Consider the following 27,600-nt stretch of genomic DNA (forward strand, 5'->3'; position numbering starts at 1 on the left):
CTTTCAGCACCTTAAGCAATTGGGGAGCTGGGCCTGTGACGCAGTCCCCTCCCTCATGAAATATTCTCTCTTCTACAAAACACCAAGGAGGACACCTGTGGGCCGTGGCCTGGGCCGGGTGGGTGGAGTATGGGGTTTCCCAGGAAGGCAAACAGGGAGCAGGAGGAGCCCGAAGGGTGTGCTGTGTGGTGATGGGCTGGGATGCACCGAGCCTCAGGGCCTACTTTAGAGAACGGTGGAATCAGGCAGCCCTGACCGCTCCTTTGAGCGGAAGCCAAATCTCGCGAGATCTCGGGCTTTCCATGGTGTCGAAGGGGAGTCCGGGGTGAGAAATGCCTAGGGGAACTTAAAACGGATTGAATTGAACCGTACCCCAAAGATGGAATCTGGTAAATGATGGGCAGACTTTTGCAAGGAGGTGAAGGAGTCGAGACAGGGGTAGAGAGAGATTGAAGATAGGGGTATGTGTGCAGGGGGAGGGTGTCTTAAAGGCAGGGGGGTCGTGAGTCAGTAGCCTGGCTTACTAAGTAGGTAGACCAACCATCAGTCCCTCTGTATTGTTGAGGGGGTGACAGAAGGCATCTCAGGGGGTTCACAGGCTAGTTGGGAACTCAGGATGACCAGGGTCCAGCAAGGATCCCTAACGATGCAGACCGTGGTAGTTCAGAAGAGACCTGTGCTTCCTGGGAACTGAGGTTGGCAGGGAGGGTCTGGGAAGGAGGGAGGGCTTGGTGCGGGTGATTAAGGGAATAGCTACATGACGAGGAAAATGTCATCTTAAAAGAGTGTCTGATAATTTAACAGCCTCGATGTGTGTTGAGTGAGGTAGACCCTGACCGGAATAGAAATTTACTAATAATAGCTAACATTTATTGACCGCCTGGGTCAGGCGGTATGCCAAGCACTCTGCGTGGACTGTAGCGCTTGGGTCAGGCTAGAAATACTTACTGAGTGCTTACTGTGTGTCAGGCATTGTTTTAGGCATTGGGGATTCAGCAGTGAACAAAAAACGTAAGTCCCTGCCCTCATGGAGCTTTTGTAGTTATTCTTCCTGACAGTCCTATAATATGGTTAATAATGTCCTCATTTGACAAAGGAAGCAGCTGAGGTACAGTACAGAGAGATTCAGTAATTTGTCCAAGATTACATGCATAGTTATCAGTGCATTCACTTATTAATGTAGTAAATGCCGAGTTTTTCCTATGTAAAGGAGACTGGGATAGGTGCTGAGGCTAAGAAGATGCATGAGCTATATTTTATACTCTGAATGAGCTTACAGGTGGGTAGGGTTAGATGAGCAGGCAAGCAACATTTATAGGTCCATATAGCATGTTCAGAGTTTGAGGAGATAAGGAGCAATGAACTTTGCCATTGGGGTGGGGAAGGCTTCCTTTAAGAGAAATAAAAGGATGAATAGGAACTTACCAGATAGAAAAGTGCCTTGGAAGGCAAGAGGTATTTTGGACAAGGAAAATAGTATGTTCCAAAAAGTATGGAGGCAAAGGGGGTAGGAAGGAAGCTAACCTTTGTGGTTTATGTGTTTTGTACTAGTGCTTCACATACTTTTAAAATGAAATATTAAATACATGGAAATAATATTAATTATGTATATGTATATAAAAATTTTAAACAGCTTTATACCTAACCACACAGCTTAAGAAATAAAACACAGCTTTTTAAAAATTAGCCTCTCAAGTAAGCTAAGCAAGGTTAAAAAGCTTGTCCAGAGTCACAGATGGTAGATGGTAGAGCCAGGGTGGCTGCCTACCTAGTTCAGTCTCATAGCTGTGTGTGTCACACCTCCTCCTGCAGGTGGTTGGGCACTTAGACAATGATGGGAGGTGCTGCCCAGAAGCTTTCAGTGCACCAGTGAGGAGGGAGGCAGGAGTAAAGCATCTCTTTTCACTGCCATCATCTGAGCAGGGACCCTGATTGGGCAGAAACAGACAAAAGGACATGGGGGAAAAATACAGCAGTTTCAACTAGCAATAAATCCTCACAGGAGCAAAGTAATCCAGAGTGCTGGGCCTGGGACGGAATGTAACTGGGCTGAGTGTATTTCTGCTTTCACGAGGATGTCAGAGTGGGCCTCTAGAAAAGAGACTTTGACCTAATTCCTGAATGGTCATAAGGCATTAGTGATGTGAAGACCTAGGCAAAAAGTGTTTCAGGCTGAGCAAACAGTGAGTGCAAAGGCCCTGAGGTGGGTTCATTTGAGACTTGGAGAAGGCCAAATTCTTAGACCATGAGCCTTAGCCCCAGGCTGATCACCTTTCTACATTGTACTTAAATTACATGTGTAGTAAAAATAGAAATGTTGCATGAGTTAAAAACTGGCCAAGTGTTAAAATTAGTACTCCAAGACAAATATCACTATTGTTGAATGAACCTCTAGGAGATAAGAATGAATCTGATATATTATCTAAAAATTAATCATTATGACACTTTTCCAGTTTTGTTGAGATATAATTGACATATATAATTGACATATCACATTGTATTATTCTAAGGTGTACCACATAATAATTTGATATATGTGTGTATTGTGAAATGATTACCACAATAAGTTTAGTTAACATCAGTCACTTCACATAATTGCAATTCTTTTTTTATGATGAGAACTTTTAAGATCTACTCTCTTAGTAACTTTCAGATATACAATACAGATTGTTAACTATAGTCACCATGCTGTGCATTTCACCTCCAGAACTTATTTATCTTATAACTGGAAGTTTGTACATTTTGCCCTCTACCAACCCCTGCCTCTGGTAAGAGCTGTCTGTTCTCTGTTTTCGTAAGTTTTTTATTTTTAGATTCTACATATAAGTGGGATCATACAGCCTATGTCTTTCTCTGTCTGACTTATTTCATTATCATAATGCCCTCAAGGTCTATCCATGTTGTTATAAAAGGCAAGATTTCCTTCTCTTTTATGGCCGAATAATATTCCACTATGTGTATACATACCACAACTTCTTTATCTATTTATCCATCGATGGATACTTATGTTGCTCCCATTTCTTGGCTATCATAAATAACGTTGCAGTGAACGTGAGGTTGCAGATATCTTTTCAAGACAATGATTTTGTTTCCTTTGGGTATAGATACGGAAGTGGAATTGCTGGATCATATGGTAGATCTATTTTTAATATTTTGAGGAACGCCTATACTGTTTGCCGTAGTGGCTGCACCAATTTACATTCCCACCAACAATGCACAGAGGTTCTCTTTTCTCCACATCCTCGCCAGCACTTGTTATTTCGTGTCCTTTTGACAATAGCCATTCCAGCGTGAGTGATATCTCACTGCACTTGGATTTGCATTTTCCTGATGATTAGTGATATTGAGCATCTTTTCATGTACATCTTGGCCATTTGGATTGTCTTCTTTGGAAAAGTGTCTGTTCAGTTCCTCTGCCCATTTTTTAATTAAATTGTTTGTTCTTTTGCTATTGAGTTGTATGTGTTCTTTATGTATTTTGGATATTAGCCCCTTATCAGATATCTGATTTGCAAATGTTTTCTCCTATTCTATAGGCGGCCTTTTCATTTTGTTGATGGTTTTCTTTGCTGTGCAATGACAATTTTATTATTAAAATTTTAGTAGTCAAATATTAAAGGTTTGTCATTATAGCGCAGGAGCTTCTAGTACTACATAGAGACTTACTTTAAACTGTCATATTTAATACCATCACTAGATTCATGTACACAGCAGAATGTAGTTCAGAATAAAAGATTTTCAGTAGCATGTGTTCTGGAAGGAACTTTGTTTTTAGGACACATCTAAAAAGCTTTTATTTTAAATAATGAAAATGCTATGTACTTACTAGTATACAGTATAGCATAATTTTTTTTTTTTTTGCGGCATGTGGGCCTCTCACCTTCGCAGCCTCTCCCATTGCGGAGCACAGGCGCTGGACGCGCAGGCTCAGCGGCCATGGCTCACGGTCCCAACCGCTCCACGGCATGTGGGATCCTCCCGGACCGGGGCACGAACCCGTGTCCCCTGCATGAGCAGGCAGACTCTCAACCACTGCGCCACCAGGGGAGCCCCAGTATAGCATAATTTTAACAAGCTTTTTGTTTAAAAGTTCAGCTTCTACAGGAGGATAAAAATACAAGGATTGTCTTCCTAAAATAGTCTTATCGAGTCAGTTGTTTTGTTGAAGTTTGGTGAGAATAAAATCTGTTTGGGTTCCTCATTTGTGTCTAATGATTTCCTCTTTTCTTCCTATTCTTTTTATTTTTTACTTTGTCTGAACCAAAGATAATTTATTGTGAAGGTTATTATACAAGATTTTGGAGCTTTTCCTCCTCATGAAATTTTGCTATGGTGAATTTGACATTCTGTTTTTAATTTGTCCTCACAAAATGTGAAGAATTCCCAAATAAGACTTTTTCTTAAAGACTCTTGGCCTAAATGGAATTAAATAACGACAATTTAAAAACATTCCTTAAAGGTTTTTTAATGTAATGGATGCTAATACACCGAACAATTCTACAAGGATTAGAAATATGATACAATTGAATCTCTATTATTCCACCTTGCATTGTTATTTAAATTTCTATCTTTAAATACTTTGTTGGCTCAAAAAGGATGTACATTAACTAGCTAACATTTTCTCTTAGCATTTATTTGTCAACTTATTTTTCTATTTATTTAACCATTTGAAAGCTGAAATTGTTTTTGGTACCAAAAAAACAAAACTCTGTACACCATTAATTGTTATAGCATTTTACTCTTGCAATAATAAATATGCATCATGCACTAACTGACTAATAATATTCAACTTATAAACCACATGAGAAGATTTTTCTTAATACCACTAGAATGCTTTCCTATGTTTGAAAATAACAAAATCAAATGACACACCTCATTCATATTGCTGACATTATTAAAATGTAATAATAAGAAATAATGGTTATGGTCGTATGATCATTGATCATGCATAAGTTCAGGGAAGCCAGAAATGACTGTGAAGTAGGCATTTGGTTATTTGGACTTTTGAAAGCTGAAGCTGAAATCAGATTTATCGCCATTTCCAAAACTGAGGCTGTTCAATGTACTCCTCACTTAGTGTAGGTCCTCCTCATCTTTTTTTGGTTTTTGTTTTTTTTATTGAAGTACAACATATAATGAAAGTACTCAAATCATGTCATCGTTTGGTTAATTTTCACAAGGTAAATGTACCTAAGCAACCAGCACCCAGAACAAGAAACAAACCAGTAACAGCATCTCAGAAGCCCCCTTTGTGCCCCCTTCCAGGGACTACCACCACCAGGGGAAGCAATTATCCTGCCTTTAGCACCATAAATGCTCTAATTGACCTTGAACTTTATGTCAAGGGGATCACATATATATGCTCTTTTGTATCTGCCTTCTTTAGTTCAACATTACCTCTGTGAGATTTATCTATATTGTTGTATGTAGTTGTAGGTCATTCGTTGTTATTGTTGTATAGTATTCCCTTGTGGGATATATCACAATTTATCCATTTTGCTGTAGATGGGCACTGAGCAACTTCCTAGGCCTTTAACTTTTGTCAAAGATTTATTTTAAAAAGAAAAAAAAAGTGGTCCAAATGCAGTTTCTGTACTCGTTATAAAATTATCATTGAGGACCTTGTCCATTCTACCATTCAGTAGCCTCTAAGTCACATTCCCATTTTACGTATTTCTTTCAGTTTAGTGCCAGCAAAACCTTTGCCTCCCTTGAGGAATCAGTATGCTCCTTATTTTCTTTTAAGAAGTGTGCTTATTCAACCTAAGTGTCCATCGACAGATGAATGGATAAAGAAGATGTGGCACATATATACAATGGAATATTACTCAGCCATAAAAAGAAACAAAATTGAATTATGTGCAGTGAGGTGGATGGACCTAGAGACTGTCATACAGAGTGAAGTAAGTCAGAAAGAAAAAAACAAATACCATATGCTAACACATATATATGGAATCTAAAAAAAAAATGGTTCTGGGGCTTCCCTGGTGGCGCAGTGGTTGAGAGTCCTCCTGCCGATGCAGGAGACATGGGTTTGTGCCCCGGTCCGGGAGGATCCCACATGCCACGGAGCGGCTGGGCCCATGAGCCATGGCCGCTGAGCCTGCGCGTCCGGAGCCTGTGCTTTGCAACGGGAGAGGCCACAACAGTGAGAGGCCCGCATACCGCAAAAAAAAAAAAAAAAAAAAAAAAAAAAAAAGTGTGCTTATTAATCCCACCTTGTTCCAGCAAGAACTAATAACAGTGTAATGAAATAAAGAAAATTCACAAAATTAAAGACAGGTTAATTTAAGGTGAGGCAAAGTGAGAACTCTAGTAGCCTCGTCCAAGGGCTTCAGCATTGAGGCTTATTCAAGCATGAATAAGCGATGAAGTCCTATACACTTTCTGACTTGGGGGCCAGATTCAGCTCTAAGCTTCAAATCAGCTGATTCTAAAAGGAAAATCAGATCAGTCCTGTCTGTGTCCAAAATATGAGAGCATGCTGGTTCCTTAGAAGAAGGGCACCGATTCCTGGTGTAGGAGATTCATTTCTCTCAAGGCTTCTTGGGCAGAGGACTGCCTCAATATCTGTAGGGAGATATGGCAATAAATTTAAGCGGCTATTTTTTTTTGATCACCTCTCATTACAGGATGATGGTATCACACCAGGGGGTAACTCAGTAAAAATATTTAAGCAATTCAGAGAAGGCCCTGAGAGGATGTTAGGGAGAGGCCATTAAATAGTACCACAGAAATCATTCACTTCCCAGCTGACCTGACTTAATCCCATGGCAGATATTATGTATCTGGAAGAAGGTAGACGAGAAATCTTTTGAATTACCCCCGCCTCCTCTATAAATACTGCTTACCTTGATAAACTTGATAGATACAGTGTGGTAAAAAGCTCAAGATCATACTCCTTATCAAACACGAAGTGTGTAATTCTCATATGTTGCCAGTTGCCAGCTAAGTGTGGTGTCCCTCGGTGAAACAGCCAACTGAAAAAGGGGATCAGTTAACACCCTTTTAAGAGAATTGAGGATCCTAAACAGTAGATTGTAGATTGTGCACCTCTTCTTTGGCTGGGCCGAGATTCAACACAGAAAATAATTTTGAATCTACTCTCCCGAGTGGCTCCTCAGAGCTGCCGAGTCTTACTTCATATAAAACGGCCATGATGATTGTGGCCTGGACAATTTCAAGGCAGGTATAAAGAGGTGCCCAAAGTGGCAATTTAACATCAAATTCCTCTTTGATCCTAGTCTGACAGTTATATAACGTGCTATGTTTCCCTTCTCATCCTATCTGGCAGGCATCTCAGAGACAATTTTAAGAGCTTAATTTTTAGCTTTAATTACAAAGCTTAATTTTTAAAGCTTAATTGCAGCAGCTTTGCTTATCTTTACATTTAAAATATGTGTGGCTGCCTCAGCCCTTGACTTGGGCTTCCTCTTCTCTGTTCCTATTTTATAGCCTTATTGTAGATAAACCTTATTTTGAAAAAGGTCTCAAAGGCTTTCAAGAAAAAGACATGGTCTAAACAAATTTCAAGAGAACAAAGTATAAAGGGTGAGGAAAGTGATCAAGAATTGGCAAATGTCTAATGCTTGTCTCCAGTTCTTCTGCCCTGGGAATAAAGACCTGTCTGTACAAAGGCTTCCTGACAGCCGAAGGAACAAAATGCTCTCTGGAAAGAAAGAGCCAGAGTCGCTCCATCTTCCCTCCACCCCTGCTTTAAAACGAAACAGTGCTTCCCAAAGGAGCTGGCAGCTGGCCCTTGGCAGGTGGTAGAAACAGCATTGCAGCCTGCACAAAAGGAGAAAACCCAAACTTTCAGCTTTGGGGAGCAGCGTGATTATTCTGCCCACTACCTCCCAAAAGAGAAGGGAACGCAACATCAATCAACCAAGCTGAGTTTCCAAAAACCACGGGCTTCTCCTCCCCTCAGCAATTCCCAGTTTTGCTCCCATTGTCTCAAGGCTGACGGATACACAGGCCCTGACCTTGTTCCCTAGGCTTCTTGTTCATTCCGAGTGTGTTCACTCACCTTTTGTGGATGTGCCTGCAGTGGCGGCCGCTGTGCCAGGAGGGCACAGGCAGAAAGCCTAGGAAAGGGAGGGGAATGGAAGGTCAAGTTCTGCAAAAGGAAGGGCTGGTGATATGCATCATCCACTTGAAGGGCCTGGGGAGGAATTAAGGTTAAACTAGGCTTGGATTGACTCTGAGGTTTCTGGGTTTTGATGCTTATTTTGACTCTGGTAGAAGGTAAATAAATAAGAACAGTTTTATGGGACAAGAATGTATTTCACCATTCTCTCCTCTTCTCTCATCCACACTACCTGAAGATGGCAAAATAAGTGATGACATGAAGATGACAGTTATTTTACCTCAACCCATATTCTTAAATCACCTACTATATTGTTATTAGTATGTGTATGTATTAGTATGTTATTAGTATGTGTATATTGATAACCTACTATATCATCATTGCTATAGTGTATTTGTTGATTACCTGGTATATGGCAAAGTGAAAGAAACATGGTCTTTGCAGCCAGCCAGACCTAGCTGTGCCATTCACTAGCTTGGAAACTTTGGAAAATTTAGTTGACTTCTCTGAGCCTCAATGAACATATGAAAAATGGAGACGCTAATGCATACCTCATAGGGTATCTGTAATAATGAAATTGAGCTAACCCATGTAGGTTACCTGGTAGAACCATAGTCGCCATTCAGTAAATGAATGCTGTTATCATCAGGATAATGGCCATGAAAGATGCATTCATTTTAGGAAGAACTGCACTTTGTTCCTGGAAAGTCTGTGGGCTGATGATACTAAATATGTAATAATATTCCTCAGTTTTCAGTGACTAATTGTCTTTTCTGGAGCCATAATGGTGATCAGGGTCACTGGAGAAGTGACTGAATCCTTTGATTAAAAAGCACAGGATATCAAGAGTCTTTTCACCCTTGTTAGCTGCTGGGTCAGGTCCACCCCAGGAATCCTTGGAGAGGAGACAGTTGCTTGCCAGGCTTATGATTGTGGCAGAGTGGAAAAGTATGAGATAGGGCTAAAGTGTTCTAGTCCTAGCACTCTGTTGAGTTCTGTGACTTTTGAGCAAATCACAGAAAATAAAAGTTACCATTTATTCACCGACTTAGTGCCAGGCACATAAGCACTTTACATATACATCTCATTTAATCTTGTGGATAAGAATATCTGCCCCTCACAGAACTATAAGGTTGAAAAGAGACGGCGGATGCCAAAGCCCTTAGCAGTATTATTCTCATCATTTAAAGTGAATGGTCACTGGTCACTGGAAAGTGGTCTGTCTGCACTTTCCCTTTATGGAAATATCAACTTATGCCTTGTTGCTTGAATAACTTGCACTCTGTCCTACACAAATGCCAACATACCCTGAACCTGATTCAATTCAGTAAGTATTTAATACCAACTATATTCAAGACACTGAAATGGGGCTGCAGCCTCAGTCCCTTGTCATAGGGTTTATGTTCTTATGGGGGCTACTGCAGGAGCTGGTACAGAATGCTGATTATGTGGCAAGAGAGTTACAAGCAGTTCTAATGTATTTTAAAGAAGAAAATACATGCTGTGGTCTGGGGTGTGGGTGAGGGGTGAAAAGGGTCAGACATCAGAGAAGTCTTCCTGAGGAGGTGGGATTTGGGGATGGACCTTGAAAAATGAGCAGGATGTTTTAAATTAATTTTTGTACCCAATCATTAAATCAACACATGTAAGTTATTAAAAATACATAAAAACAAAAGAGTAAAAGAAATTCACGACATGGCGACCAATTAAGGACATCATTGTTATATTTGACGTATTTTCTTATAGTAGTTTTATATGTACTCAAATATATAAGTACATATAACTTAAAAGTACATGTATATGTACATGCATATATATGTACACACACATATATAGTTACATAGTTTTGCATCTTGCTTTTTTCACTTGAAATTTTAAGTGTCTTCTCAGTTTGTGAAGACTTCTCATAAATATGATTTTAACAACTGAATAATAATGTCCCAAAGAACAAATATGGCAAAAATATATTTAACAATTACCATGTTTTAAAACACTCTGATTTACTGTTTTTTGCTGTTATAAATGATCCAGTGATGTGTTTAGCAGAAGCAATAAAGCTAAATGCCAATTATCTGGTCTGGGACATTGACAGATAGCTCGTAGGTATCAAAAGATTGTCTATGAAAAGCATTTTCCCCACTTCAATCCTTTCTACCCACTAAACTTCATAAATCATTTCACTCTCATTTTCAGAATCTTCCAGTGAATTTCAGCTGCTCACAATATAAAATCCCAACTTTGTTTCCTGCCATTCCAGGCTCTCCAAACCAGATCCAACTGTAAATAAATTCTTATTTCCTGCTGTTGCCTCCCCTCCCAATATGGCCCCTATTCTTTCACTGCCTTATTCCCTATTTTGGGCTCTTCAGCCTTATTAAGACCCTTTGTCCCTTGACCTCTCCCTTTTATTCGAATCTGTCAGTTCCCTCTTGGCCTCACTTCCTTTCCACTCAGATTTAGGTCTCGCTGCTCTTACTTCATGCGAAAGCGGAAGTGTCAGGGCTCCTCACTTCCACAGGCCCTTTCAAAGGTGCTATACCTGGTTTTGCATTTGTAGTTTTGCATTCTTTTTCTTAAAGAGGAGCCTCAAGTCATATAAGCTTCAAGGCCCAGAAAACCTGGATCAGCTCCTGAACCCCGTGGTTGTCACTGAACCTCCAGCTTGTCACTGAAGGCTTCCCCCATCTCCAAGAAAGTTTATTTTCTTAGCTCCAATGCTTTTCGTGTTCTCAGTTCTAGAATTTAACATATTGAGTTATAATTGTTTGTGTGATCTTAATTCCTTGAGGGCAGGGATTGTGTCTTATTTATAATTATGTCTGTAATAAATGCATGTTTGCTGAATGCCTTACTAATTCTTGACATTCTGCACCAAGCTTCCTCTTTCCAGTATTACTACTGTTGCTGCTACTAATGACTACAAACATTTTAGAAAGCACAGTAGGTGTGGCACACTGTATTTCCCCAAAATAGCTGCAGTAATATTTCTGGTATCACATGTTCTTTTGGATCCTTGCCCACTCCCCATCTAGAAGTGATGTCAGTTTTCCCTCCTTGTGAACCTGCAAGGGCTCCAAACAATAAAATATGAGGGAAATGATGTCATGTGACTTCTGAGGCTAGATCATAGGAAAGGGTACATTTTCTCACTCTTTGCATATTTACCTTTGGAATCCAGCCACCAGCTGTGAGGAAGCATGAGCCACATGGAGAGGCAACATGTAGGTGTTCCAGCCAATAGCTCCAGCTAAGACCCCAGCCAGGATCAACAACCTTCAGATGATTCCAGCCTCCAGGCTTCAAGCTGCCCCTGTTGATGCCGAGTGGAATAGAAACAGCTGTCCCCACCAAGTGTTGCCCAAATTGCAGCTACTGAGAAAAATAAGTGTTTTAAGCCACCAAGTCCTGGGGTCACTTGTTTCTCAGCACTAGATAATCAGGCAGTGTGCTGAAACCATTACATGTATTACCTTGCTGAGAAAACTGAGACCCAGAAAAGGTAAATGATATGCTAAAGCTCACCTTTTCTCCACCTGGCTAATTCTGCCATCTTACAGGCCATATCTCCTCTACTAGATCTTTTGGCTCATGTAGATGTACATAGATCCTCCCTGCTTTTAATTCCAATAGCCAACTCTTTGTTTTTTCTTTTAAGTATTGTTTAATTCTATGTGTCTTGTATATATATACTTTTTAACTTTTAAATTTTGCATTGTAGGTTATTATAGGATATTGAATAGAGTTCCATGTACAGTTCCCTGTACTATGCAATAGAACTTTGTTGTTTATCCCTTCTGTGTATCATAGTTTGCATCTGCTAATCCCAAACGCCCACTCCATCCCTCCCCCGCCAACCACAAGTCTGTTCTCTGTGTCCGTGAGTCTGTTTCTATTTCGTAAATACGTTCATTTGTGTCATATTTTAGATTCCACATATAAGTGATATCATATGGTATTTGTCTTTCTTTTTCTGAATTACTTCACTTAGTATGAAAATCTCTCAGTCCATCTGTGTAGCTGCAAATGGCATTATTTCATTCTTTTTTATGGCTGAGTAATATTCATATATATATATATCTCAGTCTGTAAGTGGACATTTAGGTTGTTTCCATGCCTTGGCTATTGTGAATAGCGCTGTTATGAACATAGGGGTGCATGTATCTTTTCGAATTATTATAGTTTTGTCTGATATATGGCCAGGAGCAGGATTGCTGGATCATTTGGCAACTCTATTTTTAGTTTTTTGAGGAACCTCCATACTGTTCTCCATAGTGGCTGCACCAATTTACATTCCCACCAACAATGTAGGAGGGTTTCCTGTTCTCAACACCCACTCCAGAATTAATTATTTGTAGACTTTTTAATGACAGCCATTCTGACTGGTGTGAGGTGGTACCTCATTGTAGTTTTGATTTGCCTTTCTCTAATAATTAGCTATGTTATCTTCTTTTCATATGCCTGTTGATCATCTGTATGTCTTCTTTGGACAAATGTCTATTTAGCTCTTCCACCCATTTTTTGATCGGGTTTTTTTTTGTTATTGATTTGTATGAGCTGTTTGTATATTTTGGAAATTAAGCCCTTGTCGGTCACATCATTTGCAAATATTTTCTCCCAGTCTGTAGGTTTTCTTTTCATTTTGTTTATGGTTTCCTTTGCTGTGCAAAACCTTATAAGTTTGATTGGGTCCCATTTGTTTATTTTTGCTTTTATTTCTAACTGTGTTCTTGACACCTGTTGCCTACAACAGCCTCATGATATAGATGTATCACATTCCTTGTTTAATGGTTGAGGAAACATGTATACAAAGAGGTTGGACATTTGCTTAAGGAAATAGTAAGTGGCAGAGGTCTGTCTTCTCCAAATATCCATTCTTTAATCTATTCCTGAATTGCTTTTCTGTGGTCTTTATTTGGATCACTTATTTTGGCTTTAAATGAGATATTGCCTCATTTTAGATCTTAATCATATTTGTATGTGTATTCCCATTTTTCTGCACAGACTTGTGCACTCCTCGACAATAGGGCTGTGTCTCACATTTCTTGGGCATCCTTCTTATACTCTGCACGGTGCTAGGCACATACATGGGGCACTCATCGATTGAGTACATATAAAAAGCAACACTCAGCATCCACAAAAGGTATTTTTAGAGCTGCATTAAGAAGAAAATCATAGAAACACAGAAGTTAAACCTTGCAACTAAATCAGTAAGGGCTTTAGGCAAGTCTTAGTGATTTCCTTCTTTTTCCTTGCTTAAAAATATCTTTCCTCCTCTTTTAAAGAAATGTTCAGATCTATCATAAGCATAAATACTTGGTTACATCTTTTTAAAGTAGCTTTTTTTAAAAAAAAAATTGGCTTTCTCCTCAACCTAATGTTTTTATACAGTGTTAGAATCTGTTTTATTATTTTTTTACAGGTGAGATATTTGAATGAAGGCCTCATATTGATCTCACTTATTGCTGCAGGCTCCACCTTCACATTGAACTTGATCAGTATGGATTTGAGTCAGTGTGGAACATTAAATAAGACCTTGTTAGACTGATATGTTTTCTTTTGTGTTATTTAATTTGGTGGGGCAGGGAGCAGGAAGCCTGGGTGAGAGATGGGTGCACACTTCAGTCAGTTGCTGAGAGTGTCTTGATTTCCTTTCCTGTGGCTTCCCCTGTGTAGTGGTCCTAGCTGAGTGGTGACAAACTGAGTGGCATCGTTATGACTGTTCCACATGTCCTCTTGTCCAAATACAGGTTCTATTTTTAAAATACCCACTTCAAAGCTATTGAGAAATTTAGAGGAAGAGAATGGCATTTTGAGGGCCCTATCTAGTAAATGAAAACGTGGGGCTTTTATTTAGTTCACAGTCAATACCCATTTACTGAGCACCTACTATGAGCCAGGGACGGGCTTAGCAAAATGGAAAACAGTGTGGCTAATTTCACAGAGCTTGCAGCCTCACCTAGCATTTCAAGGCAATGTTCTCTCTGAAAGATACGGGGCTGGAAAGAGCTGTCAAAATGTAATCCCATCTGACGTGACTGTTCTCATAGCAACACTACCTTATAGTTTTGCTGAATATGGATCTTATAGCATTTCAGATTAATAACTACTTTCTCAATATAAACTGCTTAATATGGGAGATCCTTAATGTCTGCATGTCCCATAAGCTTAACACTAATTTTGAGGCATAATTTAGGCAACTGGCATTAAAAAAAGGGACGGGTGGGGAGAGATAAAAATATCACAGTATAGAAGTGGGAGAGCAGAGACTTCTCATTTTACAGAGAGGAAATAGAGGCCCATGCAATGGATCATTGAACTCCATCAGGGTCCATGGATCATGTAAACACATCTACTTAGCCAACAAACATTTATAAATGAGGGTGATTTCCTTGGCAGACACAGTGGCACTGAATACGCAATAAATAAAATACAACTGCTGCCTTCAAGGAGCTTAAGTTAGAAATTAGAGCAATGTAGGAAGAAGAAAATAACAATAGCTCGTTATTCTACTGTCTTCTGAGTTCAAGATTATTTTAATGCTATTAACTGTGAGTATACCTTTTGGGTCCATAAAGCTTTAAGCTTTAACTTCAGCTTTGACAATAATATCACTGTTCTTGTTTCCTTTTAGTTTGCTTTGCCACGTATATTTTGCATAGCCCTTTAATTCTTTTTTTTCTGAACAGTTGAGTTTGTGATTTTTGACCCTAGATCTGTAGTTCTTCCTGTTCTAATGGGGAAGTTTATTCCATTCCCATTTATTTTCACTAGTTATGCTTGGTCTTCTGTCACCCTGCTTTAACTTTCTGCTCTTAATAATTTGTCACTTGACAAAGAGACTTTGTTGTTTTGTATTTTAAGTGACTTAGATTATATAAAGTCTGGTTTTCTTTCTATTAGTGGTTACCTTTCCATTATTTCAGAATATATTTGAACCAATTTTTTAGCTCTGATTAACAATGTCAAGGATAAAATGACATAAAAATATAGGATCATAGTTAATACAAACCAGAGAGGATGAAAATTAATTGCTAGTTTTTCTAACAGAATATTGAAATCTGGTTTAAACCATTGGTGTTCACCCCGTGGTGAGTTTGCTCCCCTGGGGTTATCAGGCTATGTCTGGAGACATTTTTGGTTGCCACAACTGAGGGGAGGGTTGTGCTTCTGGCATCTTATACATAGAGAGCCGAGATGCTGCTGAACATCCTGCAGTGCTCACAACAGCCCGCACGACAAAGAATTATGTGGCCAGGAATGTTGATAGGGCCAAAGTTGAGAAACCCTGGTCTACGCTTTGGCTTGGTTGCACTTGCTAAGTAAATTTTCATTACCATAAATATTTTTTTTTCTAATTCCGAACTTGAAAACAAAAAGAAAAGGAATTGCATGTGTATATGTTCTCTCATTCTTAGTGTATCTTTCTTAATTTGTTCTGTCTAAAAATCAACACACCCCTTGCGTGAAACATCTCTTTTTGATTATTTACTCCCCACCCCCCTTCTCAAGTGTGCTGTATTGGAGTTCAGGCATTACTTAGGGTGGCACATATAAGGACACTATTCCCTTCACAGATCAAGCCTAACTCAAAGGAAAGCACAGATAGCTTCAGGAGATTCCTGACCTCTCTCCTGAGCTCCTGCACTTCCCTTCTTCCCCACTTCCTCATCCCAGCTGGACTCTGAGCCTCACCTGGGGGCAGGGAGCAGCTACTCCCTAACATCTGAGGCATGTGTGTTTGCACACAGCCAGGGTTGATGCTTATGGGGACTGAGAACTTCCCTCAGGCAGAGCGTTCAGACTGTAGAATAATACACCAACTTAATTGATTTTCCCCAAGGAAGGAGTAAATATAATATGGAAGTTTAGAGCCAGATTGTTATTAAATTATTATTTTCATTATACATCTTCTTTCAATAATTGTTATCAGTGATAATTATTTAATTGACTATTTTAGTACAGTAATCGTCAACCATAGCTACACATTAGAATCACCTAGGGAACTACTTAAAAGTACTTTGGGGGGCCCACTCTAGACCAATTAAATCAGTATATCTGGCATAGCAGGAAAACAGTGGTGCTCTTACAAGCTTCCCAGAGATTCCAATGTGCAGTCAAGTTTAAGAACCCATTAGTTTAGTGCTTGTATCACTCATTGCCCGTTCTTTTGTAGCAAAGATCCCTCATTCTTGACTTCTCAATTTTATTGTTTCTTCTCTAGGTAATTCTCCCCGGTTTCTGTACATGGAGATAATATCATTGGTTGCCTTTACACATGGATGAGAGTTTGGCTGGTTATTGTGTTCGGGTTACGATTTATATATTACTATCTGTGGTTAGAACTGTGTAGACATTGACCCTTTTCCTTGTATATTTACATAATTTTTTTCCTTGCCTGGGTTCTTCATGATATTTTCTTTGACCTTGCAATTTAACAATTTATGAGGCTATATCTGAGTTGGTTTCTTTTAACTTATTCTATCTAAGCATCAGTGAGGCCCTTTGGTGATGAGGCACAAGGTTTTCTTCATCTTAGGATCATTTTCTTCTATTGTTTCTTCTAATTTTTGCTCCTCTCCTGTGTGCTTGGTCATATTCTTCTGAAATATCTGTTCCACATATATTGTAGTGATTCCCAAACTTGTTTACATATTAAATTCACCTGGGGATCTTTTAAATTGCCTGATGCTTAGGTCACAGTCTAATTAAATGGAATTCTTTGGGGGTGGAATACAGGCAGCAGGAGTGTTTAAAGCTCCCCAGGTGATTTCAGGGTGCAGACAACTTTGGGAACCACAGATGTGCTGGGTTTCCTGGATTTGTTTTCCATGCCTCTTTTTTCTTCATTGTTTTCAGGTGTGCTCACCTCTGCACCCAATATAAGGTTCAGAGAAGCTCCAAAACACCCGGTCAGCCTGAATTTCTCTCCAGTTGCTCTCCAGGTCAGGTAAGTTTACAGCTATCTTTCTGTATTTGTTTGGCACAGTTCATATCCTAACTTATCTTATTGCTTAGCTTTGTTTCTTGTTACTGTTAATACCTTCTTCGATGGCATGTCTTTCCAGTTGTTAGCATGGCGCCACTGTTTACATTTGGGATTCCCTTTTGCTTAAGAAATATTGGTTCTCAAACTTGGTGGCACATTGTAATCATGTGAATTCACTCCCAGAGTGATCGGAGGACATCAGAAATGTGTAACACTCCCCAGGTCATGCTAATATGTAACCAGTATTGAGAAGCACTGCTCTAACGCCTTTTGCTAGCCTGTTTGTGTGTGTGTGTGAAGATGGCAGTAGTTCTCAAGCTTTAGTGCACATCAGAATCACTTAGAGGTCTTCTTAAGACAAAATCTGGGTCCCTCCCTCTAGAGTTTCAGATGTAGTAAATCTGATGTAAGGCTCAATAATTTGCATCTCTAACAGATTTCCGGGTGATACAGGTGCTGTCTGTAGACCCTACTTTAAGAACCTTTGGCTTAGGCCAGATTCACTGAGCGCCTTCCTCCTCCACCTATAATATATTGGATTTATCCAACAGTGGCACTTTTTAAATCTAATGTGTATATTTTATATGCATGCATGTAATTAGAGGTCTTGATTCTAACACATTACAGTCACAGATCCATCTTTTGAAATGCTATTTGGCAAATAGTATGTATGGCAAGGTGCAAAAAAGGGTAAAAAGGATGAAATGAACTATCCTTACCCAGATAAACTTCCTCCTCCACCCCCGCTTTACTTGCTGATGTTTCCAGTTGCTGTGGATGTGGAAAAAGATGGAGCTAAAATGGTTGGAAATTGGGAAAGTTATGACTCTGTGGGTAAAAGCATAAACTATAATGTGTATTTGTGCATATTTAGTCCTTGGAACTGAAATGCCTTTTCTGCTCCCTTGATGCTTCTGTGTATCTTGACGTTGCCAACATCTTAAACCTTCTGCAAACCAGAAGGGTCTTTGTCTTTCAGGAGGCCAGGGTTGCCTTCACATGTAATAACACCGTTTACTGACTGGATTGCACGTTTTAATTTAGCAATGGCATTTTTCACTCCAAAGCAGTTTTTCCTTCCCTCTTTGTGACTACCTGTTTTAGTTTTATAAATGCAACAGCCTCTTGGAATATGTTGAGAATGTAGTTAGAAAGTTTCTAAATTGTTTTTTCTTGCAGTCATTTTCATAGGAAGACGTTAGCACTGATTTCTCAGTGTGGTTCCTCATTTTGTGAGCTGCAGAAAGTTTGTTTGTTTCCAGTGATCTTTTTTTTTCTTCCTTGTGCTTGTCCTTTCCAAAGGAGTTTTACGCTTTTCTACTACTGCGGTCTGAGGTGGGTGTTGTCAGATTCTGTGTGTTTTCTACTTCAAATCTCCTAGCCAAAGGGAGAAGTTTATTTTTCCTTTGCCAGTGTGTACTTGTAGCAGCCTGGGGGTATTATAGGGCGGATGCCAAATCCAGAGGCTGTGTATTGGGAGGCTATACCTCTCAGCTGAAAAATTAATGATTATTGCAGGCAGGGGTGATTTGGGTACCACTACATCTCTTTGCCTAGTGAGGCCCACAGTATCAAAGGTAGGTCAGGGATCACAGCTGTGGCCTGTGTTATTGGGATGGTCATTGGTGTTTTTATGCCTGCAGAGGCTATGGTGGGAGTCAAAGGTTGCTGACTGTCCTCACCTGCCCTAATCTTCAGTCCTCATTCCTTCCAGTTAGCGGGTATCTTCATATTTTCCCTAGGTGAGCTATTCCTTAACAGGTTGGGAGGTATAGGATTAGATAAAAGATTTCCGACCCACGGGACTTCCCTGGTGGTGCAGTGGTTAAGAATCCGCCTGCCAACGCAGGGGACACGGGTTTGATCCCTGGTCCGGGAAGATCCCACATACCGTGGAGCAACTAAGCCCGTGCGCCACAATTACTGAGCCTGCGCCCTAGAGCCCGCGAGCCACAACTACTGAGCCCATGAGCCACAACTACTGAAGCCCGTGCACCTAGAGCCCATGCTCCATAACAAGAGAAGCCACTGCAAGGAGAAGCCAACACACCACAATGAAGAGTAGCCCCCGCTCACTACAACTAGAGAAAGACTACGCGCAGCAACAAAAACCCAACACAGCCAAAATAAATAAAAAATTAAATCTTAAAAAAAATAGATTTCCAACCCGTTTATGCAAAGGGCCAGATTGTAAATATTTTAGCCTTTGCAGGAGGTACTACCTCTGTCAAAATTAGTCACGTCTGCTGTTTTAAGAAAGCAGCCGTAAACAATATATAAATAATTGAGCATGGTTATACTCCAATGAAATTTACTTAAAAAAATAGCCCATAATTTGCTGACCCTTAAGATAGATGGTCTGTTTTCCATGCTGCCCACCTAAACTCTATCAAAAAGTCTTAAGTTTCCAATGTCCTCTTGTCCCAATTTATAATTTGATACAGATTTTTTTCATTTTATATTCTATTTGTTATTTCAAAGATGATAATGGAGGTGAGTCACACATGTTGTCAATTTGCCATCTTTCCAGGAACCTCTAATGCCTGACTTTTTTTTATGTTCAATATCACATTCCATGATAAAGACCTTTAATGTTCTTTAACTCCACATTGATATTTAGTCTCAGGAAATGAATATCAATATCTGAAATCTCATTTTTAATTTTGTTTAAGAATTCTCTCGTATGCTTATTTAATAGCCAAAAAACACTCTTTTCCAGGGATAGTAAGGTTTGCATGAAGCCTGAGTTTCTTGGCTTGACTCCATGTACTACCGTTGCAGAAAGATTTTTGTGGCTAGAGAAAAGTAAGTCTCTTCCCAGATTCCATAAGTTAGAAAATACCAGCCCTTGAATCCCATTCAAGGAGTAGTGAAGATTCAAAAATCTCCTTCTCAAGGTCATATTTTCAATAAAATCTGAACAGATGAAAATAAGAGATGCTCCCTGGGTGGAAATTCAAGCAGTAAAAATAAAATAGTTTCTCTGTTCTAGACACCATGGATCTGTCAGAGGTATAAATCCTAGTTCCTAGCTTCTAGGAATGAATCATGAAATTGATTGGTTCATTCCTTTTTTCAACACACATTGATTGAGTGCTTATTACATGTCAGATTATGTTCTAGGCTCCCCAAACACAAAAATTAAGACATGGTCCCTGTGAATATGTTTATAGTCTGTCATGGAAGATAGATATGCAAACCAGTAATTGGAACAGAGGGTGATGAGGGCTGTAATGGAGAAGGTCACAAAGTATGATGAGTGAACTCAGCTCTCCTGGGAGCAGGAAGAATTCAGAGCAGGCTGTCCAGGAGTTTATGAATTTGAGTTGATTGAGTTAAATGACCAGGATTTTCCACCCATTGCAGAGGAGTTGGCAGAACGTGCAGAGTCATGGAGCAGTGAAATCACAGGGGGACATAGGGAACTCTTTATGTGGCTGGATCCTCATGGTTTTCACTCTTAATGTCTGCATTTTAATTACTCTCTATGGTATGGAGTAATTGGAAATTTTGCTAAGATACAGTTTTGAATTACTGTAGAGAGAGGGTCTTACTTAATCCCTGTGTCTTCAGCACCTAGGACAGTACCCAGCTCTTAGTAAATTGTGAATGTTTGTTGAATCAGTGATCCTTTAGCTAGTGAAAGAATACAGCCAAGCTCTCAGATGGGGGTGTGGTATTTATTTATTTATTTATTTATGGCTGCATCGGGTCTTCGTTGCTGCGTGTGGGCTTTCTCTGTTTGCGGCGAGTGGGGGCTACTCTTCGTTGAGGTGCATGGGCTTCTCATTGCGGTGGCTTCTCTTGTTGTGGAGCACGGGCCCTAGAGCGCATGGGCTTCAGTAGTTGTGGCGCGAGGGCTCAGTAGTTGTGGTGTACAGGCTCGGTAGTTGTGGCTCATGGGCTCTAGAGTGCAGGCTCAGAAGTTGTGGTGCATGGGCTTAGTTGCTCTGCGGCATGTGGGATCTTCCTGGACCGGGGATCAAACCTGTGTCCCCTGCATTGGCAGGTGGATTCTTAACCACTATGCCACTACGGAAGTCCAAGGGGGTGTGGTTTTGATGTTCTGTACTCGGTTTAGAACCTTTTGTGAAATAATGATTTGAAAATACTATTCCTTTGTGTGGAAATAAGATGGTCCTGGAAAGATAGCACTCTGCTAGTCTTAGTGATGGAAGTAAAGATGGCTAAGAGAGACTCCTCATACAGTCACCTCTATCTCATTAAATGTTAAAAAAATTTTTGAGTAACCCCTGTCTCCTCTGTTTCTCTCACAGCCCCTTTCCATACACATACATGTCCAGTCCATCACCAAATCCTTTGCCTCTCTTTTGGAAATAAACGCTGAGTCTAGCACTTTTCTCTACCTTCAGTACAACCCAAGTCACCATCATTATAGATGACCATTACTCACTGTAGTCACTTCCTTCCTTGTCCCCCTGCTTCTTTCTGTTAATGAGCCCTAATGGTCTTTCCTCCACCAGCAGCCAGAGCAGTCTTCTAAAACATAAATCAGATCATCATCCCTCAGCTCAAAAGCCTCCACTGGCTTCCCACTGAAATATCGGAAGTCTTTACCAGGGCCTACAAGCCCCTGTATGGCCAGGCCCCACCTCTCTCTGACTCCATCTTCCACCACTCTTCCCCTTGCTCACTGGACTCTAGATATTCTAGGTGTCTACTCTTTCTGCCCTTCTCAAACTCGGTACACCCCCTCTGTAGGGCCTTTGAACTTGTTTTTGCCTCCATCTGGATTCCTCCCTTACTTCTATCACTTCTCAGTTCTAGTGCCACCTTGTCCGAGAAGCCATCCCTAATTCCCATATAAAATAGTATTAAGTAGCACCCCTGTCATCCTCAGAGACGTTATATGTTCTTCTGCTTACTTTTTTTATGAACTGTTATTTCTCACTGTGTTTCATGGGATCATTGTTTGTTTCACAATAATGATTGTTAACCAGAAAAATAGAAAACTTAATTTTTTTACAGAGTGAAATTTTGAATTTGGGGATGGCTAGGATCTACAATGGGAATTACTCTCTGCTTTATGTGGAAGCAAGAAGGAAGTGACTGGCAGAGCTGTTGCAGGAGGGGGCCATGCAGTTCTTCCTCAGGGAAAATAGGCAGGGGTTAGTTGAGCCTCAGAAACTGCAGTTTTTAGGGATGCAATTGATGTAAATTTTTTTCCTATAAGTCTGTGATGAATAAGAATGGCTAACATTTGTATATCAACAGTGTAACCTATGAAGTAAGTGTTCTCTCATCTCCATTTTATAGATAAGGAAACTGGAGTACAGAAAGGATGGGCAACTTGCCTGAAGTCTCACTTTGAGCCATTAGCAAAGCTGGGATTTAACTGAGTCTAGCCAGCTCCCAAGTCCGCCTGCTTGACCATCTCACTGCTCTGCCTGGGAGGGGCGAGGAACAAAGGATATTTCCCTGATGCCTGCCCCATCACATTCCCAGACCAGATTCAGTCTTAGCTGTACTAAGTGCTGCTTGTGGCACCATAGTAAGAGCTTTGTATTACTTTCTTTGCAGAAAATGTACTCACCACTCTTGCAGGAGTTCTGGGAGCAGACTCTGTGAAATACAATAAAATGCATTCATTCGCCATACAAATCAGCCTTAAATGGGGCAGAAGGATTGAAGACCTCTCCCTGAGTGAATGATTTTGTAGATTATTGATTTGGGCAGCAGTTTATTTAAACATTAAAACCTTGAATGAAGTAACTTAGCCTGAAGAAAAATGTGTCAAGTGCAGTCCTTGTTATAGCTAGTTTTTCAGCCTCTGAGGACTTTGTAAACTGTCCAGATGTATTTATTTTTTTAAAAAATATTTTCTCAAGGAAAAAAGAATGAATTGGGAAAGGGAGGATGGGATTTGTCTCCAGAAATTATAATCTCTTTGAAAAGGAAACTTTTGAAAGGGTGTTTTGGTTTCGTTTGCAGAAGCATTCTGTCTTTTGAGCCAGTCCTAAAACATGAGATGTTGTTATTCAGATTCTGAAAAATGTAAAATGTCTCCCTTTCCCTTCTCTATTGTCTGCATCCTCTTCATCCTTCTTTATTTCATTTGGTACATGGACTTGGTATTCTCCCCAAAGGACTTAGAAGAGATGGGGCCACTAATTAACTGAAGTAATTGGTGTGTAGCGGGTGGAAATTGATAGTTCCTGCCTATGGTGTCACCAGATAACAATTAAACAAACGTTAATGCTAGGTAGTTGTGTACGGTTCACAGAGCACTATTATACACACTTCCTTTGGATGACGATACTGCCGAATGTCCCTCTATTTGTCTCACTTCTGTTAATTGTGGCTCTATGGCTAGTGTCCAGACTTTGTGAGAACAGGGGCCCATATGACATAGACGTTAAGAAGGTGGGCTCTGGATTCCACTGTTTGCCATGGTTGTGCAGATTGGGCAAATTGCCTTCACAATCCTCAGTTTCCCCATCTATAAAATGGGAATAATGGATTCCAGAAGGAATAAAAGAGCTAATATTTATAAATTTGTCAGTACAATGCCTCACATTTTTTTTTAACCTGCATGGTTATAAAAGGTCTTTAAGCCTTCAATAAATTATTGTGCTTATCTTTATATATTAACTAATTTTCCCTAAAAAGGCATCATTTGAAGAGAATCCCTTTCAGAATTATCAGGGCTTCATTTCTCAAGAAATGGGATGAGTGAGAAAATTAGAAAGGAGGAAAATACAGAGTTGATTAAAAACATAAGGTCAGTTATCTCATGGTGATTACTGTGATGCTGTAGCATATTTACATTAGAGGCTTGTATGTATTTTACCATCTTAATCCAGACTAGATCCTCGTTAAGAATGAAAACACAAACAAAGCAAAAGCAACTACAGATAAATTGAAGAGAATGAATCGCCAAGTGTATATGTAATGAGTTCTGCTCTGTTGGGCACAAGGGTTCCCAGCTATATTTTAAGACTGAGATTTCAGTGGGTGGGACTAGAAGATTGGAATAATTTGAGTAAAATATAAAACCATTCCACTTCCTCATTTCTTTTTTTTCTGTTTAATTTATTCTTGAAGTAGAGTTGACATAATATTAGTTTCAGATGTGTAGTACAGTGCGTCAACGTTTATATACATTATGAAATGATCACATGGTAAGTCTAGAAAACCATCTGTGACCATACAAAGTTATTATGATACTGTTGATCATATTCCCTATGCTCTACTTTACATCCCGGTGACTTATTTATTTTATAGCTGGAAGTTTGTGCCTCTTAATTCCCTTTACCTATTTTTCCCAACCCCTACCTTCCTTCCCTCTGGCAACTACCAGTTACTTCTCTGCCACATACTCATTTCTTACCCATAATAGCTGGCCCCAGTACCTACCAGCCAAGTCTTTGGCCCCTGGATCTCCAACATAGAAGTTCTGATTTATGTTTTTCCCATCAGAACTTTTTCTTGAGTATGTTCCCAAAGTATGAATATATGTCCACTAAACCTCATTCACCTCAAAAGAGGCCCTTAAAAAATTATCAAAAAATAACAAATCAGATGCTGTCATATTTGCAAACAGTAACATTTTGGAATCAAAATGAAATGTGGTGAAATATGAACAAAGTCTGTTTTTTAGTTAATAGTGATTTCTCAATGATAATTTCTTAGTTTTGTCAAATGAATCATGGTGACACAACATGCTGACATTGGAGGAAACTGGGGAAACAAAACTCTGTACTATCTTTGCAACTTTTCTGTATCTAAAATTAATTAAAACGAAAGGCTTATTTAAAAATGAAATTTGAGGGCTTCCCTGGTGGCGCAGTGGTTGAGAGTCCGCCTGCCGATGCAGGGGACACGGGTTCGTGCCCCGGTCCGGGAAGATCCCACATGCCACGGAGCGGCTAGGCCCGTGAGCCATGGCCGCTGAGCCTGCATGTTTGGAGCCTGTGCTCCGCAACGGGAGAGGCCACAACAGTGAGAGGCCTGCGTACGGCAAAAAAAAAAAAAAAGAAATTTGAGATAAATTTAAACTATTTCTTATTTTATATAGAAAGAAGCTGAATTTCAGAACTCAGGGACCTGAGTGACCAAAAGCTGGTTTCCTGACCATTCAGTATGGTGATACAGTATATATATATTTTTTAATAAATTTATTTATTTATTTTTGGCTGAGTTGGGTCTTCATTGCTGTGTGCGGGCTTTCTCTAGTTGTGGCGAGCAGGGGCTACTCTTCGTTGTGGTGCGCGGGCTTCTCATTGCAGTGGCTTCTCTTGTTGCAGAGCACAGGCTCTAGGCATCCGGGCTTCAATAGTTGGGGCTCGCGGGCTCCAGAGCACAGGCTCAGTAGTTGTGGCGCATGGGCTTAGTTGCTCCGCGGTATGTAGGATCTTCCTGGACCAGGGCTTGAACCCGTGTCCCCTGCACTGGCAGGCGGATTCCTAACCACTGTGCCACCAGGGAAGTCCCGGTGGTACAGTATTTGAAAATGTATTTAGAAACTTTATTTCACTTAACCAATGAGCTCTTGGATAAAAGAAAATATGAGATTTTCCATTTTTTGCCCTACCATATCCTCATACACATTGTTAAAATCTGTCACATGGAGCTTCCCTGGTGGTGCAGTGGTTAAGACTCCACCTGCCAATGCAGGGGACACGGGTTCAAGCCCTGGTCTGGGAAGATCCCACATGCTGCGTAGCAGCTAAGCCCATGCGCCACAACTACTGAGCCTGTGCTCTAGAGCCCGCGAGCCACAACTACTGAGCCCATGTGCCACAACTACTGAAGCCTGGGCGCCTAGAGCCTGTGCTCTGCAACAAGAGGAGCCACTGCAATGAGAAGCCCACACACCGCAACGAAGAATAGCCCCCGCTCACCACAACTAGAGAAAGCCTGTGCACGGCAACAAAGACCCAACGCAGCCAAAAATAAATAAATAAAATAAATTTATAATAAAAAAAAATCCGTCACATGGGGTCTGAAGGGGTGGCTACACTAAGGGGTCTGAGTTTGTGGCTAAGAAGTGGAGTCTCTTACCCAAAATCATCTGGCCTAAATTCAGCCCAGTTCTATAATGCCATTGTATTATGATGCACATCCTGGAACTGGCAGTCATGTGGAATTACAAGTCATGCCCTGAAGATAAGTACAGGTGGGGGTCTCTGGAACACAGACTTTTCAAAAGGAATGCCAGCACTTTGGCCCCAAATAATGTTTGAGCCCAAATGAGTATGCCTTGGCTGCTTGCTTACTGACTTTGGAACCCAGACTGGCAAAGAAGCCCGTCTCTGATTGGTTGAGTTGGGAATTTGATATCTTCTGTTGGCTATTCTGATTTCCTACACCTGGTCATGCTCCCTGCTTTGAGTTCCTGCTCTGCTCCCAGGCCTCAGCACCCCACCTGCTGTCTCCTAGCTTTCCAACCTCCTGACTTTCCCACTAGTCATTGGCTTTGCCTTTTCCACCTGGCCTTGACAGCTTGCACTGGCCCTGTCCTGCAATGCTTATTGGCTCTTGACTAGTAAATCACTATGGGCAGCATGTGGTAGTGTTAGGAGACAAGACTGCCTTGTCAATGAGAATATAAACTCCTTTAAAAGGACTAACACCCCATTGTTTTCTTGAACCAACATCTATCCTGGTGCTGGGAAGCGTCACCGCACATGGCCAGCAGGTTGATTCAGCATCGATGATCCCCTCTATCTTTTTCCATGACCACTAGCTAGACATGACTTCATCTTAGTTCTGGCTCTGACTGAGAAAAATCCCAGTACCAAGAAAAATGGCAGACTTGGAGCTGGACGACAGTGGTGTGAAGTTAAACTTTGCCAGGGAATTTTCCTCTTGAGTCTCAGTTCTCTCATCTATAAGAGGAGGCCATTTATTAATGGCTTCATTAATAAGATTAAGATTTCTGAGTAAATACACCCAACAGTAGTCCGAGTTATTTCCTCATATATGATGGAATTAAATTGTCATACAATAATACCAGAAGTGAAAGGAACTCAGAGTCTTACAGGTGCCTGGACCCCAATTTCACATTTGAACAACTCCTGATGTCCCAGGAGATACATTACATCAGTAGATTGTGGAATTAATGAATGGAACTATATTCGCCAATTTAATCGAAGAATCTTATAGGATAGCCTCCTCTTCTAACTTGTGTTATTTCAGCCTGAAATTTCTTGGCATTGACATTCTTGCAGTAACATCATCTCTGAGCTAGAATGTAAAACTTTATAAAGAGCAAGACAGCAGTTTTGTTTGAAACCTAAATATGTATATACTGAAAAAAAATACACTAAGATGTTAAACAGTGGCCATATTCTGGAATTATGGGTATTTTAATTCCTTTTTTAAAATTTTCCTTTTTCTCCAATGAACATATGGCTTCTATAGTCAGAAAAACAAATAGGTTTTGTTCAATTTTTGTTCACATATAAGAAATGAAGAGGAAATGAAGAGGATGAGAGAAGAAAGAGTTGGAAGGGCTTAAGTAACATGTTTTTGTTCATTCTTTCAACAAATGTTCATTGAC

At 40.2% G+C, this 27,600-nt stretch overlaps 1 protein-coding gene across 5 annotated transcripts in view; it reads left to right on the forward strand.

The window, feature by feature from the left end:
- The window catches only part of RORA (RAR related orphan receptor A), a 1,120,706-nt gene that overhangs the window by 42,280 nt on the left and 1,050,826 nt on the right, over positions 1–27,600 (forward strand). For all 5 annotated transcript variants that reach the window (XM_079912654.1, XM_079912652.1, XM_079912651.1 and 2 more), the window contains exon 2: positions 16,946–17,036. The gene's annotated coding sequence lies outside the window, so the exon portion shown is untranslated. The remainder of the gene's footprint in view (positions 1–16,945; positions 17,037–27,600) is intronic.

The sequence above is a fragment of the Stenella coeruleoalba genome, assembly GCF_951394435.1.
Source record: "Stenella coeruleoalba genome assembly, chromosome: 2".
NCBI classification, from domain to species: domain Eukaryota; kingdom Metazoa; phylum Chordata; class Mammalia; order Artiodactyla; family Delphinidae; genus Stenella; species Stenella coeruleoalba.